The 14374-nt window shown below is 47.4% G+C and overlaps 1 protein-coding gene across 3 annotated transcripts in view; it reads left to right on the top strand.

The window, feature by feature from the left end:
* The window catches only part of SLC6A11 (solute carrier family 6 member 11), a 127052-nt gene that overhangs the window by 43062 nt on the left and 69616 nt on the right, over positions 1-14374 (top strand). The gene's annotated exons all lie outside the window — the stretch shown is intronic.

Raw genomic sequence — 14374 nt, 5'->3', positions numbered from 1 at the left:
ACCTTGGGCGTGCGCCTTTCTTTGCCTTGGAGCTGCTTCCTCGGCCTTCACTGCAGGGTCCTCGGTGCACACATCTCATTGGGTTGCTCTAGACCTTGAGTGAGGTGATGCCTGTGAATTACCTGCCTGTCACACAGTAAACACATGAATTGCAGTTGTTTTTCTTTTATGGCTTACAAGTTCTATAAACCCATTCCCCAACTTCAAAGAGGTTTCAGTCTAGTGGGGCAGTAAGACTGGATTCATTCACTTGATAATAACAGGATTTTTGTAGTATAGATCACGGGGGCCCCAACCTCTAGGCCACAGAATGGTACCTCCTGTCAGATCAGCGGCAAAATTAGAAATAAAGTGCACAATAAATGTAATATGCTTGAATCATCCTGAAACCATCCCCCTTCCCCAGGTCCATGGAAAAACTGTCTTCCATGAAACCAGTCCCTGGTGCCAAAAAGGTTGGGGACCACTGGATAGATGATGGCCCAGTCATTGCTGGGATGCAGTTTGAATAAGGAAGTTGCTGTGGACCACAGCATTCTGGAAAGGCCTCCTGGGAGGAGATGTGAGCATCATGTTGGAAGACAGCCATGTGGAGGGCAGGGCTGTGCCTTCCAGGTGTAAGGAGAAGAGGCGTCAGGGGTGGCCGTGGAGGCTGGGAGATGATGGGCTGGGCCAGGCTCCAGGCTTGGGCTAGACTAGGTCCCGAGGACAGTGGGGAGCCATTGACAGTCTTGTGCATTCTTGTGTGCGCTCAGTCACTCAGTCATGTCTGAGTCTTTGCAACCCTATGGACTGTGTAGCCCACCAGGCTCCTCTGTCCATGGGATTCTGTCCAGTATTCTCTAGGCAAGAATACTGGAGTCGGTAGCCATTTCCCTCCTCTAGGGGATCTTCCCAGCCCTGGAATCGAACCCATGTTTCCCACATCTCCTGCACTGCAGGCAGAGTCTTCACTGCTGAGCCACTGGGGAAGAAGCCCTTGAGAGTCTTGGGCAGGGGCGTACTGGAGAGTGGAGGGGTCACTGACAGGCGTTGCACTGCTGTCTGTGCTGGGCAGCTTCTCTCTTCCTTCCTGACTGACAGCAGCTCTCCCCACAACAGACAGTGAACAAGACCCCCCACCCCACCTCGTGAGAACATAGCAGCAGATGGTGACTCACTCTGCGGAAGCCAGACACGACCGTGGTCCTGAATCACAACCATGTTGTGTCACAGTTTGACTGGCGCAGTACTCTGGTGGTTATCATATCGACACCAGGAAGCCGGTGCTGACTCCATGCCCACCCTGGCACCACAGCCTTTATGACCCCTGTGGATAGACCCAGCACTCTTGTTGATAATGGGGTTTGTAATACTGCCCCCTTACCACCTAGAAATGCAGGTCATCAATAATCTACCAGCCCAGGTAAGTCCAAGAAAATCTATAGAATACCCCTACTATATTTTAAAGGACGAGCAGAAAGGAAGCAACATATACTAAAACAACTTGTATTTCAACATGTAAACGCTCAGGTACAAACATGCCAGACTCGACAGGGGCGGGCACCACGCCGGTGTGATTGCATTTGACTATGAGATGGGAGAGCCGAGGTTCCACAGAATGTTGTCGGTTCTTTTCCTCTGCAGTTTACATCTTGAAATAAGAACTGAGCACTACATTATGATAGAATCACTACGAATGCCACAACCACAAGCGTAGACTGATAGGAAGAGGCAGCACTGGCCACTTGGGTTCCACCAGTGGCATTGCCAGTAGTGACATGATTTTCTGAAATGATGGATAACATTTGGTAAAGCACAGAATTAAAGACAGCACAGTCCACTTTCCATTCATATGGTAAATCGCATTTCTGGAACATGCAGTTTCTATTAAAATGAGGTGAAATATACTTTGAGGTTATATATAAAACAGAGTTAGATTCTAGGCTTAATAATTATAAGCAGGACTTCCCTTGTGTGCCAGTGTTTAAGACTCCAAGTTTCCAATGCAGAGGGGTGCAGGTTTGACCCCTAGTCGAGGGACTAAGATCCCAATACATGCTGTGTGGCATGGCCAAAAAATTATTATAAACTATACACGTGAGTGTCTGGTGGCACATTTGGAAATCCTGAGAAACAGGGCAGTACTGTTGTGAGCGACTGTGCCCATGCATGTAGGATTGCCAGCTTTCCTTGGTCATTAAATGCTGAGCCTCAGTCTCTATGGTCACCTAAAGTAGCCCTTGGGCTTCCCCAATTCCTTGGCAGGTAAAGAATCCACCTCCAGTGCAGGAGATGCAAGAGATGCAGGTTCGATCCCTGGGTGGAAAGATCCCCTGGGCATGGCAACCCACTCTACTGTTCTTGCCTGGAGAATACCCATGGACAGAGGAGCCTGGTGGGCTACTCTCCATGGGGTCACCAAGAGTTGGACATGACTGAAGCAACTAAGCATGCATGCACAGCAGCCTTATATGTCTCCTGGTGGCCCTTTAGAGGACAATACTGCTTTTGCAGCAACCGCCAACTTGTATTAAATTCTTTAAGCTTCACAACCATCCTATGAAGTCGATGTTTTCATTCACATTTCCTGGATGTGCACACTGGGGCTTGAAGAAGTGCCATAACCTGCTTAAGGCCCCAGAGCTGGGACCAGAACCATCTCTGTTTCTCTGTCTCACCAGAGCATTTATTACTGAGTTCGTGTTTTGTGGACCTATGTGCCCTAGGATTACTTCAACATGCATTAATTAAACACCTACTGGATTACAGGCACCCTGGTGAGTCCTGGAGACAGAGAGGCAAATATCTAAGATGTGGTCCCTGTGGACTACACAGGCTGGTACAGAGAGTGGACGGGATGAGGGTCGTGGCTCAGGAGAGGAACAGAAAGCGGTTCAGAGCGGCCAGTGCACAGGCCTTGAAAGGGGACAGAAAGAGACAGGCTGGAGTGGCGGGGGTGGGGGGGTGGTGGCTTGGGAAAGGCTTGTAGGCAAGCCTCATAATAAGGTGAGAGCAGTGGAATGCCACAAAGGGCTTAACCTAGGGGGGTGTCCTGGCCAGGATTTCTTTACAGAAAGGCCACTGTGGTTGCGGCGTGGGGAGTGGGTGCACAGAGGCCAAGGTTGGATTCCATGTGGTGGTCATTCGGGAGGAGGTGGTGGCAGCTTTGAGGAGAGAAGCGGGTGGTGTGGGAAATATGCAAGCGTCAGAATCCATCCATCCAGTCCCGGTGCCTTAATGAAGAGGGTGTAGGGGCTGGAGAGGCCCAGGCTGCTTCCTGGCTTGAGTGGCCGTGCTTGGTGGTGCTAGTGGTGGGTCAGGGTGGTGTCGGAGTGGGGAGAGCTGCGGCTGGAGTTGGGGGAGAGGTGCCTCTCTTTGGGGACCCATTAGGCTTTCAATGCCTCTGAGGCTGCAAGTAGGGATGTCTAGGTGGTGGATGAGAAGCCTGGAGCACTGCAGAGAGAGGGATGTGGAGGGGAGTCATCAGCTTTCATGTTTGGATTTCTTTACCTGGGACCCAGAGATGCTTCAAGAAGCCCCCGAGCCTCTTGGAATTGTGTGAAAATCATGGGGTCATGAGAATAAGTACACTTTGCTAGGGTGTGAGTCCATAGCTATCATCTGATTTTGAAAGGGCCTGTGTCCCCTAAAAGATGAGAAACTTCTGACATGCCACATTTCACCTGATCTGAGTTGCACCGTTATGGTCACTCAGTCGTGTCCAACTCTTTGCAACCCCATGGACTGTAGCCTGCTAGGCTCCTCTGTCCACAGAATTCTCCAGGCCAGAATACTGGAGTGAGTTGCCATGCCCTTCTCCAGGGGATCTTCCCAACCTAGGGATCAAACCCAGGTTTCCCACCTTGCAGACGGATTCTTTACTTTCTGAGACTCCAGGGAACCCCCAAGAATGCTGGAGTTGGTAGCCACTGCCATCTCCAAGGGATCTTCCTGACCCAGGGATAAAACCCAGGTTTTCCATCTTGCATGCAGATTCTTTACCTAAGTCTGAGCCACCAGGGAAGCTGATCTTATATACCAGAATGTACCTAATGTGCCCAATTAAGAAGAATGAACATCAGAAGCAGAAACACTACTAGTTAATCTGCTCTACATTGTCTTGACATTGGTTACCCCCTGTGACATGTGAGATACCACACCAGACTCTTGTTGCTTTGAAAATTCTTTATCCCTCCTAAAAGAATCGTCAGGTTCTCCGGTCTGCAGGTATGTAGTTTGAGGTGCCATAGTGATCAGTTCGCATGTGCTGCACTAACAGTGTGATCCAGCTTCATCTGCTGGTGGGTATCTTCTCAGATCCATGAAGTACTTGGTTGTTTCTTTGCGAGAAAATGTGTGATCGTTTCTCTATAATGATTTATATTTCTTTCACAGTATCAACTTTCACCCCTTGTCTCTGAAACACAGTGTGATCTTTTAAAAAAAGACATTGTAAACCTTCAAACACCAATTGATTTAAATTTATTTAAAATATTTTAGCCCAGTGAGCCAGTGAGCCCATAACTCAGCCGAAGTAGTGATAATAGGATCAGCTCTGACCCCAGTCCCTTCTATTCAAAGGGGTGGCATCCTGATTTCAGAGATAATAAGGTGAATAGTGCTAAATGCATGCATCTTAGAGCTGATGGAATTGGAGCTCTGGGAACAGGTGGAATACCTAGGGAAAGAATTCAAGAGAAGGATGAAGGTAAGGTCCGTCTAGTCAAAACTATGGTTTTTTTCAGTAGTCATGTATGGATGTGAGAGTTGGACCATAAAGAAGGCTGAGCACCGAAGAATTGATGCTTTCAAATTGTGGTGCTGGAGAAGACTCTTGAGAGTCCCTTGGACTGCAAGGAGATCAAACCAGTCCATCCTAAAGGAAATCAACCCTGAATATTCATTGGAAGGACTGATGCTGAAGCTGAAGCTCCAGTACTTTGGCCACCTGATGCAAAGAGCCAACTCACTGGAAAAGACCCTGATGCTGGGAAAGACTGAAGGCAGGGAGAAGGGGGTGACAGAGGATGAGATGGTTGGATGGCATCACTGAATCAATGGACATGAGTTTGAGCAAACTCTGGGAGAGGACAGGGAAGCCTGGCATGCTGCAGTCCATGGGTCACAAAGAGTTGAACACAACTTAGCAACTGAATAACAGCAAAGGATATGGGACTTTGGGAGCTGAGAGATAGGGGAGTAGAGAAGGCTAGGAGGGGGGCTGGAGGGGAGCAGGAGAGGGAGGGCCCCCTGCAGCTGGCCATGCCTGCGGAGGGCTGTGAAGGGATGAAGGGCAGTGGACCCCGACTGTGTATCTCTCTTCCTTTCAAAGGCTTTATTCATTTGAATTCAGAAGCTGGACTCAAAGAGGATGCAGTGAGGTTGTCATGTAGGTGACACTGTTATCCAAGAAAGAGACACAGAGGGAGGAACAGATCGGGGGAGAAAGTGATATTTTTTATTTTGAGCATGTGGGATTTTAGACAGGAAATCCAAGTAGATGTACAGAAAAGGGAGTTGAAAATATGGGTCTTAAACTCAAGAGATACCACTGGGCTGGTGAGAGACACTGAAGACCACATGTGCATCAGTAGCTCTGAAAACCATGTGTGTGTGCTCAATCGCTTCAGTTGTGTCTGACTCTTTGCAACTCTATGGACTATAGCCCACCAGGCTCCTCTGTCCATGGGGATTCTCCAGGCAAGGATACTGGAGTGGGTTGCCATGCCCTCCTCCAGGGCATCTTCCTGACCCAGGGATCAAACCCATGTCTCCTGCATCTCCTGCATTGTAGGTGGATTCTTGACCACCGAGCTACTGGGGAAGCCCTCCGTAGGAGTAGGTAAGAAAAGCCACGGGAGCGCGTAGAGAAAGAACAGACATGGGAGGAGGCTGGTCTTCCGGAAAGCAGCTTAGAAATCTGCAGACACAGCCAGCAGCCACCAGAACAACTAGAGGGCAGGGCTCAGTCCCCATCTACCTTTGCACCCACTGTGCCCACTGCAGTGTCTGGCACATAACAGATGCTGATCAAAACTGGCCGACTGGTTGATTAGCTGATGGAAAGAATGTGTGAGAAAATGAACCTATAAATGACTTTTAAAAAATCACGAGGAAAGGAAGCAGGAAAGCAGAAACTTTCTAATGGGGGGAAGTGTTTAAGTTGGGAAGTGGGAGAAAGACAAAGGCTAAGAAGCTATTAGACTTGACTTAATGGGGGCCCCTGGTGTCCTTGGGGGTGGCCTCTGGGTGGAGAGGTGGGAGACAAGGCACCTGAGTCAAGAACAGGAGGCAACGTAGATTGTTTTTTTTAGCAAATGAAGCTGTTTTGGAAGGAGCATGTTATGGCTACTGCAGGTGGTCTGGGAGGGACCTGTGTTGCTCAGGATGCCTGAGGAGGGGCCCAGGAGCGCCCCCAGGCAGTGGCCTGCGGGATAGACGGGAGGCAGTCTGTCTCAGCGAACAGGTGATGTTTAAAGGACGCAGGCAGCATGTTGCTTTTCTGGCTAAGACACAGCCCCCGAGCATGGGTGCTTTCCTCTCCCCTCCATCACCAAAAGCGTGTTGGAGATTACAGGAAGAGGACACAGAGTGGTATTTCTGGCCCAACAGCCTCCCTGCACCTGTAGAGCCCTGTCCGGGACTTAAGGGTGTGTTTTCATGGTGCCCTTGGTCGCCATGGCGACAGCAGCCTTCTAGTCCAAGGGAGATGGATGGTGTTTAAATCATTATTAGCCAAGGCACCAATGTGTTTTCCAGGCAGTAAATAATAGCTCCTAATGCTGGTGGAAGCTTGGCTGGGCACTGCATGGAATATTTATGTCATTTGGACTATTCTGGGAGTTTGTTTTCATTTTTGTGGTCTTCACGGTGGAGCTATATAAAAATCAATAGCATTGACTCTCTCACTAATCTTAATTCACCATGAAATAGGCTTAACACCAGACTCCCTTCCAGTAATTTTTTTTTTTAGATGTCCTGTGGACAAGGACTTGAATTGGGCTCAGCCATCTTCATGCATGTCGTTGTTCTTCAAGTCTCTTGTTTGCTCCAGGCCCAGCTTCCCTGTCCTCGTGAAGATCTTGTTTCTTTCCTAGAGGTGCGGTTCTTCCTAGGCTGAAGCTCCCTGGGTGCTCACTCTTCTTGCTCTAAGGAATTTACTCGCAAAGCACATTGTAGGTGCAGAGTCCTTGGAGCAACAGGGAAGCCCATTCCCCCTTTAAAGCCCAGCTCCAGGAGGACCTCCCTAGGAATGCCACTGCCACCTGAGTTGCCTCCATATGTCCCTCAGCTCCCATTACCATCCACTGAATGGTCTGTTGTCACGACAGTCACTGTCTGGGGCTGGCTCATTCACCAGCATAATCTCCGAGACCAGCCCAGCAGCTGGCACCCAGGGGGGCTTACAAAACGGCTGGTGAATTGAGCTGGACAGAAAGTCCTTCACACTCAGATGGAGAGGCTTGGGCAAGAACAGAGCCTGTTTGCACCGAAAGCCCACTGTAGTCTCATGGGAGTCTGTCCTATTCTGTTCCAGTCATCCTTGCTGGGTTATTGGGATTCGAGTGTGCTCATTCGCCACCTGTTTAGAGCTTTCATGGGCCTCTGTGAGAAGCAGTCAGAACTGCGGAGATACGGCTCAGTACGGGAAGAGGCAGGTGCAGGAGAGGGTAGAATGAGAAAAGAGCTCAGTAGAGAGAGGAGGCCTGAGAGGTGTTGACTAAGGGCCACTGTGCCCGCTGTGGTGGAGATGCTAGTTCCCGAGGGAGGTGGGAACTCATAGCCACGTTCCATGGTCTTGAGAACCTGCTTTATTATTGTTCCCACTTCACAGAGGAGAATATCAAGCCCTTGAAATACATACAGCTTGCCCCAGATCAGTCACAGATGTAGACAGTGCCACAGGTTAGGTTTTGCACTTGGTTTTCCTGGAAAAGTGAAAGTGTTAGTCACTCAATTGTGTCTGATTCTTTGCAACCCCATGGACCATAGCCTGCCAGGATCCTCTGTCCATGGGATTCTTCAGGCAAGAATACTGGAGTGGCTAGCCATTCCCTTCTCCAGAGGATCTTCCCGACCCAGGGATTGGACCTGGGTCTCCTACATTGCAGTGGCTTCTTAACCATCTGAGCCACCAGGGAATTTACCCTGTGGAGGGATGCCCTGATCCCATACCTGTGTGCCGTGTCAGCCAGTGTGCTGCAGGCTGGGACGGAGCCTTGTCTTCCTGCCTGGGTGGCTTCATGCTGAGTCCTGGAAGACACAGTTGTTGAACTGGTCTTGAAGGCTGGCAAGGTTTTGATGACTTCAGAAGGGGAACAGGACCTTCCTGGTGAAGGGAATGACAGAAGGAGAGGCTTGCACATGGGGAAGTGCAGGGTTTGTTCACATAGCACACGGAGACCTGGTGTGAGATGAGGCTGTACCTGAACTCCCCTTGGGTCTAGGTAGTGGCTGAGTGTCAGGCTTTGGAGGTGGGTGGATCTGAACTTGAATCCTACCTTTTTCTAGCTGAGCAACTGTGGGTCAAATACTCAAATTTGCGTGCCTCCATTTCCACCTCTGTACAACAGAAATGATGATACTAGTTTTCATCTTTGAGAATTAGAGTAATGCATGTAGTTGTACTCAGTCGCTCAGTCATGTCCAACTCTGTGCGACCCCATGAACTGCAACACTCCAGGCTTCCCCGTCCTTCATCATCTCCCAGAGTTTGCTTCTATTCATGTCCATTGAGTCAGTGATGCTATCTAAACATCTCATCCTCTGCCACCCCCTTCTCCTTTTGCCTTCAGTCTTTCCCAGCCTCAGGGTCTTTTCCAGTGAGTTGGCTCTTCGCATCAGGTGGCCAAAGTAATGGAGCTTCAGCATCAGTCCAATGAATATTCAGGGTTGATTTCCTTTAGGATGGACTGGTTTGATCTTGCTGTCCAAGGAACTCTCAAGAGTCTTCTCTAGCACCACAATTGGAAAGCATCAATTCTTCAGCATTCAGCCTTCTCTGTGGTCCAGCTTTCATACCCATACATGACTACTAGAAAAACTGTAGCTTTGACTATATGGGCCTTTGCTGGCAAAGTGATGTCTCTGTGTTTTAATATGCTGTCTAAGTTTGTCATAGCTTTCTTTCCAAGGAGAGAGCATCTTTTAATTTTATGGCTGTAGTCACCATCTGCAGTGATTTTGAAGTCCAAGAAAATAAAATCTGTCACTGCTTCCACTTTTTCCCCCATCTATTTGCCATGAAGTGATGGGACTGGATGCTATGATCTTAGTTTTTTAAGTGTTGTGTTTTAATCAAGCTTTTTCCCTCTCCTCTTTCACCGTCATCAAGAGGTTCTTTAGTTCCTCTTCACTTCCCGCCATTAGAATGTAGAGCCATCAGTAATTATTTTTCCCATCATTATATCTTTACTTGGTATCTCCTGATCTTCCATTTGTCCCCACTCAGCACTTTCCCTCTTGAGCCTTCTGCTTTCAACCAGGATGTCCCTGACTACAGAATAATAAAGCCGGGGAATTTCAAGGTCAAAATAGGCCGTGGGTGAAGGTGATCTTTTTGGTCCCAACCATCAGCAAGAAGTAAGACTAACACTATTCCCCTGGTCTCCTAAGAGGTTAGGTTTCTTGCCCACAGTGTCCCAACCCTGAAGATGACATTAGATGTTGAGCGAATCCTTCCATCTTGACCTCACCAGGGCTGGGAGTGGCATTTTGAGGTCAGGATCTGAGAAGTCTCCGCAAATTTCTCACCATAAGCTTCACCCAAGCAACTTGGCTGCAAAGAACAGCATGTTTCCTCATGGAAATATTGCTATACTGCTAAAGGACTGTCAGGCTTCCTGGTGGCTCAGTGGTAAAGAATCTGCCTGCCAATGCAGGAGACTTGGGTTCAATCCCTGGGTTGGGAAGATCCCCTGGAGAAGAAAATGGCAACCATTCCAGTATTCTTGCCTGGGAAATCGCATGGACAGAGAAGCCTGGTGGGCTACAGTCACAAAGAGTTAGACAGGACTGAGGGACTAAAGCACCACCACCAAAAGACTGTTACCTCCTTGAAGAGTGAATACCTTCATTCTTTTCTTTTTAAAGCATCCTTTCCTGTACCTATTTAGAATTTGGTTACTTGAAACAGAGGGAATGTTGTATTTCTTCATTTACTCTTTCTGTTAGAATGGTCTAAGAACATCTCTGAAACTGGGGAAGAGAAGAGGTGTGTCTCTGGTGACCTCCCTTTTCAGATTCTCATCTTCCTGGCATCTTGTTCCTGGAGATCGATAGCATCTCAGTGGTGGTTCTGCTAGACTGTTTGGCACCTGCTGTAGTGTTCTCTCAGGGGAATTCAGGTAGTACTCTCTCAGAATCCCAAGCTGGGAAAAGTCTGTTGGTGTGCAAAGCAGTGGTTCTCTTAGGATTGAATGTTCAATACTGTGCTTTCCAATCATACGGGATGTGCAGATATACCCCAGACACAGAGGCAAGTCTGGCTGGAAGGAAAGGGAGATGGGGGCTAGGCTACCACAGTGTTTCCCAGTTTGGGGTAGCTGATAATGAGCTGCTGCCCAGAGTCAGGCAAGATGGACCCTTGAGATTAGAGGACAGACAGAGGAGCACAAAGTTGAGAACAGGACGGTATTGTGTGGCCAGGTTTGCGGCAGAGAGCCTGGCACCCGTGCTAGAGAAGGCAGGCTGCTGATCACCGACGACAGCTCTGTTCTCTACAGTTCAAGTCAGTCACTCAGTCATGCTCGACTCTTTGCAACCCCATGATTGCAGCACGCCAGGCTTTCCTGTTCATCACCAATTCCTGGAGCTTGCTCAAACTTGTGTCCATCAAGTCCGTGATGCCGTCTGACCATCTCATCCTCTGTCATCCCCTTCTCCTCCTGCCTTCAGTCTTTCCCAGTATCAGGGTCTTTTCCAGTGAGTCAGTTCTTCACAACAGGTGGCCAAAGTATTGGAGTTTCAGCTTCAGCATCAGTCCTTCCAATGAATATTCAGGACTGATCTCCTCTATGGTGGACTCGTTGGATCTCCTTATAGTCCAAGGCCCTCTCAAGAGTCTTCTCCAACACCACAGTTCAAAAACATCAATTCCTCGGTGCTCAACTTTCTTTATAGCCCAACTCTCGCATCCATACATGACTACTGGAAAAATCATAGCTTTGATTAGGCAGACCTTTGTTGGCAAAGTAATGTCTCTGCTTTTTATTATGCTGTCTAGGTTGGTCATGGCTTTTCTTAAGGAGTGAGCATCTTTTAATTTCATGGCTGCAGTCACCATCTGCAGTGATTTTGGAACCCAAGAAAATAAAGTCTGTCACTGTTTCCATTGTTTCCCCATCTATTTGCCATGAAGTGATGGGACCGGATTGCCATGATCTTCATTTTTTGAATGTTGAGTTTTAAGCCAGCTTTTTCACTCTCCTCTTTCACTTTCATCAAGAGGCTCTTTAGTTCCTCTTCACTTTCTGCCATAAGGGTGGTGTCATCTGCATATCTGAGGTTATTGATATTTCTCCCGGCAGTCTTGATTCCAGCTTGTGCTTCATCCAGCCTGGCATTTTGCATGATGTACTCTGCATATAAGTTAAATAAGCAGGGTGACAATATACAACCTTGATGTACTCCTTTCCCAATTTGGAACCAGTCTGTTGTTCCATGTCTGGTTCTAACTGTTGCTTCTTGACCTGCATACAGATTTCTCAGGAGGCAGGTAGGTGGTCTGGTATTTCCATCTCTTGAAGAATTTTCCACAGTTTGTTGTGATCCACACAGTCAAAGGCTTTGGCATCAATAAAGCAGAAATAGATGTTTTTCTGGAACTCTTGCTTTTTTGAAGATTGAATGGATGTTGGCAATTTGATCTCTGAGTTCCTCTGCCTTTTCTAAATTCAGCTTGAACATCTGGAAGTTCTCAGTTCATGTACTGTTGAAGCCTAGCTTGGAGAATTTTGAGTATTACTTTGCTAGCATGTGAGATGAGTGCAGTTGTGCAGTAGTTTGAACATTCTTTGGCATTGCCTTTCTTTGGGATTGGAATGAAAACTGATCTTTTCCAGTCCTGTGGTCACTGCTGAGTTTTCCAGGTTGCTAGCATATTGAGTGCTAGCACCTTAACAGCATCTTTTAGGATTTGAAATAGCTCAGCCAGAATTCCATCACCTCCACTAGCTTTGTTCGTTGTGATGCTTCCTAAGGCCCACTTGACTTCAGACTCCAGGATGTCTGGCTCTAGGTGAGTGATCACACCATCGTGGTTATCTGAGTCATTAAGATCTTTTTTATATAGTTCTTCTGTGTATTCTTGCCACCTATTTTTAATGTCTTCTGCTTCTGTTAGGTCCATACTGTTTCTGTCCTTTATTGTGCTCATCTTTGCATGAAATGTTCCCTTGGTATCTCTAATTTTCTTGAAGCAATCTCTAGTCTTCCCCATTCTATTGTTTTCCTCTATTTCTTTGCATTGATCACTGAGGAAGGCTTTCTTATCTCTTCTTGCTCTGTGACTAGGAACAAAACAGTTCTCTGTCAAGCATCTGTTTTTCCTTCTTCTGCAAAATGAGGATAGAACTTATTCAAGTAGTATGCAGATCACTTAAAGATCTTCTGCGACATATCTCAGGCACCGGGGTCGGTGCTCAGTTAACCTCAGTGTCTCCCAAGCTGCAGGTAGCTGGCTCAAGGATGGTTCAGCGCAAGTCAGAATCAGGACCCTGGAGAGCTCCCAGGAGTCCTCCTGGTCCTTTGAAAAGGGTTGTGTTCTAGAAAACACTGTAGTTGCTAGAATGGACCTCAGCGATCATCTGTCTGTCTTTCTCAGGGATATGGGAAGGGCTCTTTCTCCTGGAGGTCTGCAGGTTGGTTTTAGTGATGCATGAACCCTGATTAAAGAACATCCCATCATGTAATGACACATTGTTCCCTTTTCATGTGTCTTAAGGCAAAAAGTGCAGTAAGTTTTTTAGCTATTTTAGTAACTCTCTGACACTTGCTAGTCTTGCTTTTGAACTGAGAATACAGCACAGACTCAGAGCCTTTGGCTAGAATTTAATCACATTTTATCTTCATTGCATTTATTTTTGCTTTTACCTTCTGTTTGTGGTAAGAGATAAAGATTTTCAGTTTATGGTGAAAAAAATCACAGTTTTCTTATAATATTTATTTAATGCAAGAGAGAATATTGATGTATAGAAGATATTAAGAAAATAAAGGTGATACCTTTATATAGCAAAAGAAAAAAAAATTGAGAAGATGTTAAGAGTGATTGCACTTTAGATTAGCTTACCCCTGCCTCACTGTCCATGTAAAATGCCAGCCCAGAGAGGGTGTGTAACTTGCCTACACTGCCCTGCAAATTGTATCTTCTGACCCTGTGGTCTTGGGTCCCTGCCTCCACACCAGCCTTCTTGCTCAGTGCCTTTTGATTGATGCTTCTAGCTGAGTCCAGTGAAGGGACAGCCCTTCTGAACTTTCATGGCATTCTCAGTGATTACACAGTGCCCTCCCCGTCATGAAATAAATAGCTGTGTCCTGGAAGTAGGGAGAAAACACCCCACAATTCCAGTATTAGAATGCAAATGAGCAATTAGAGTCAATTAAAACAGGATACACTATAATTACCACCAATTGTGCTAACCTTTATATTCAGTAGGACTTGACCTGCTGAAAGGAAATTAAACAATAGTTAAAAAAAAAAAAAAAAACCTCTTTCTTAATCCAAGGGTGTGCTTTGGTCAGGAGTCTCCTTTCAGAGGTCCAAGTAGTCTGACAGCTGAGTCCCCCCCCTTCCCCCACGCCCACCTCTCCGGGTCCACACCACTGCTGACAGCGGCCAGGAACTGCAGGCCAAACTGGTACCTTGTCAGTGACCTTATTTTTGTCCGTCACCAGATCCTGTATCATTTAGCATAATGCCTGTGCCCTGCTTGGCTCTTCCAGACGGCTCCTAGGGCCTCAGACACAGTGAAACTGAATTCTGCACCTGAGCGTCTTAGCCCTTCATCGTTGACCTGGTCTGTCTATTAAAGCCACATCTACTGTGGTTCCCTTATCCTTGTGTGTGTGTGTGTATATGCGCGCTTAGTCAGTCAGTCGTATCTGACTCTTTGCAACCCTGTGGACTGTAGCCCGCCAGGCTCCTCTGTCCATGGGATTCTTCAGGCAAGAACACTGGAGTGGGTTGCCATGCCTTCCTCCAGGGGATCTCCCAGACCCAGGAATTGAACCTTTATCTACTGTGTCTCCTGCGTTGCAGGCAGATTCTTTACCCGCTCAGCCATCAGGGAAGCCATGAACACTCCTTAAAATCCAGTGCAGTTTTCTGAACCCCATTTTGTGTGGATCTAGCATTTCCAGTGGACAGAGCAGAGGAGCTGTTCTGAAGACCCAC

This window comes from Odocoileus virginianus, unplaced genomic scaffold (assembly GCF_023699985.2).
Source record: "Odocoileus virginianus isolate 20LAN1187 ecotype Illinois unplaced genomic scaffold, Ovbor_1.2 Unplaced_Contig_2, whole genome shotgun sequence".
Taxonomy (NCBI): domain Eukaryota; kingdom Metazoa; phylum Chordata; class Mammalia; order Artiodactyla; family Cervidae; genus Odocoileus; species Odocoileus virginianus.
Note: the sequence above shows the minus strand (reverse complement) of the source record. Positions and strands in the feature narration are given on the sequence as shown.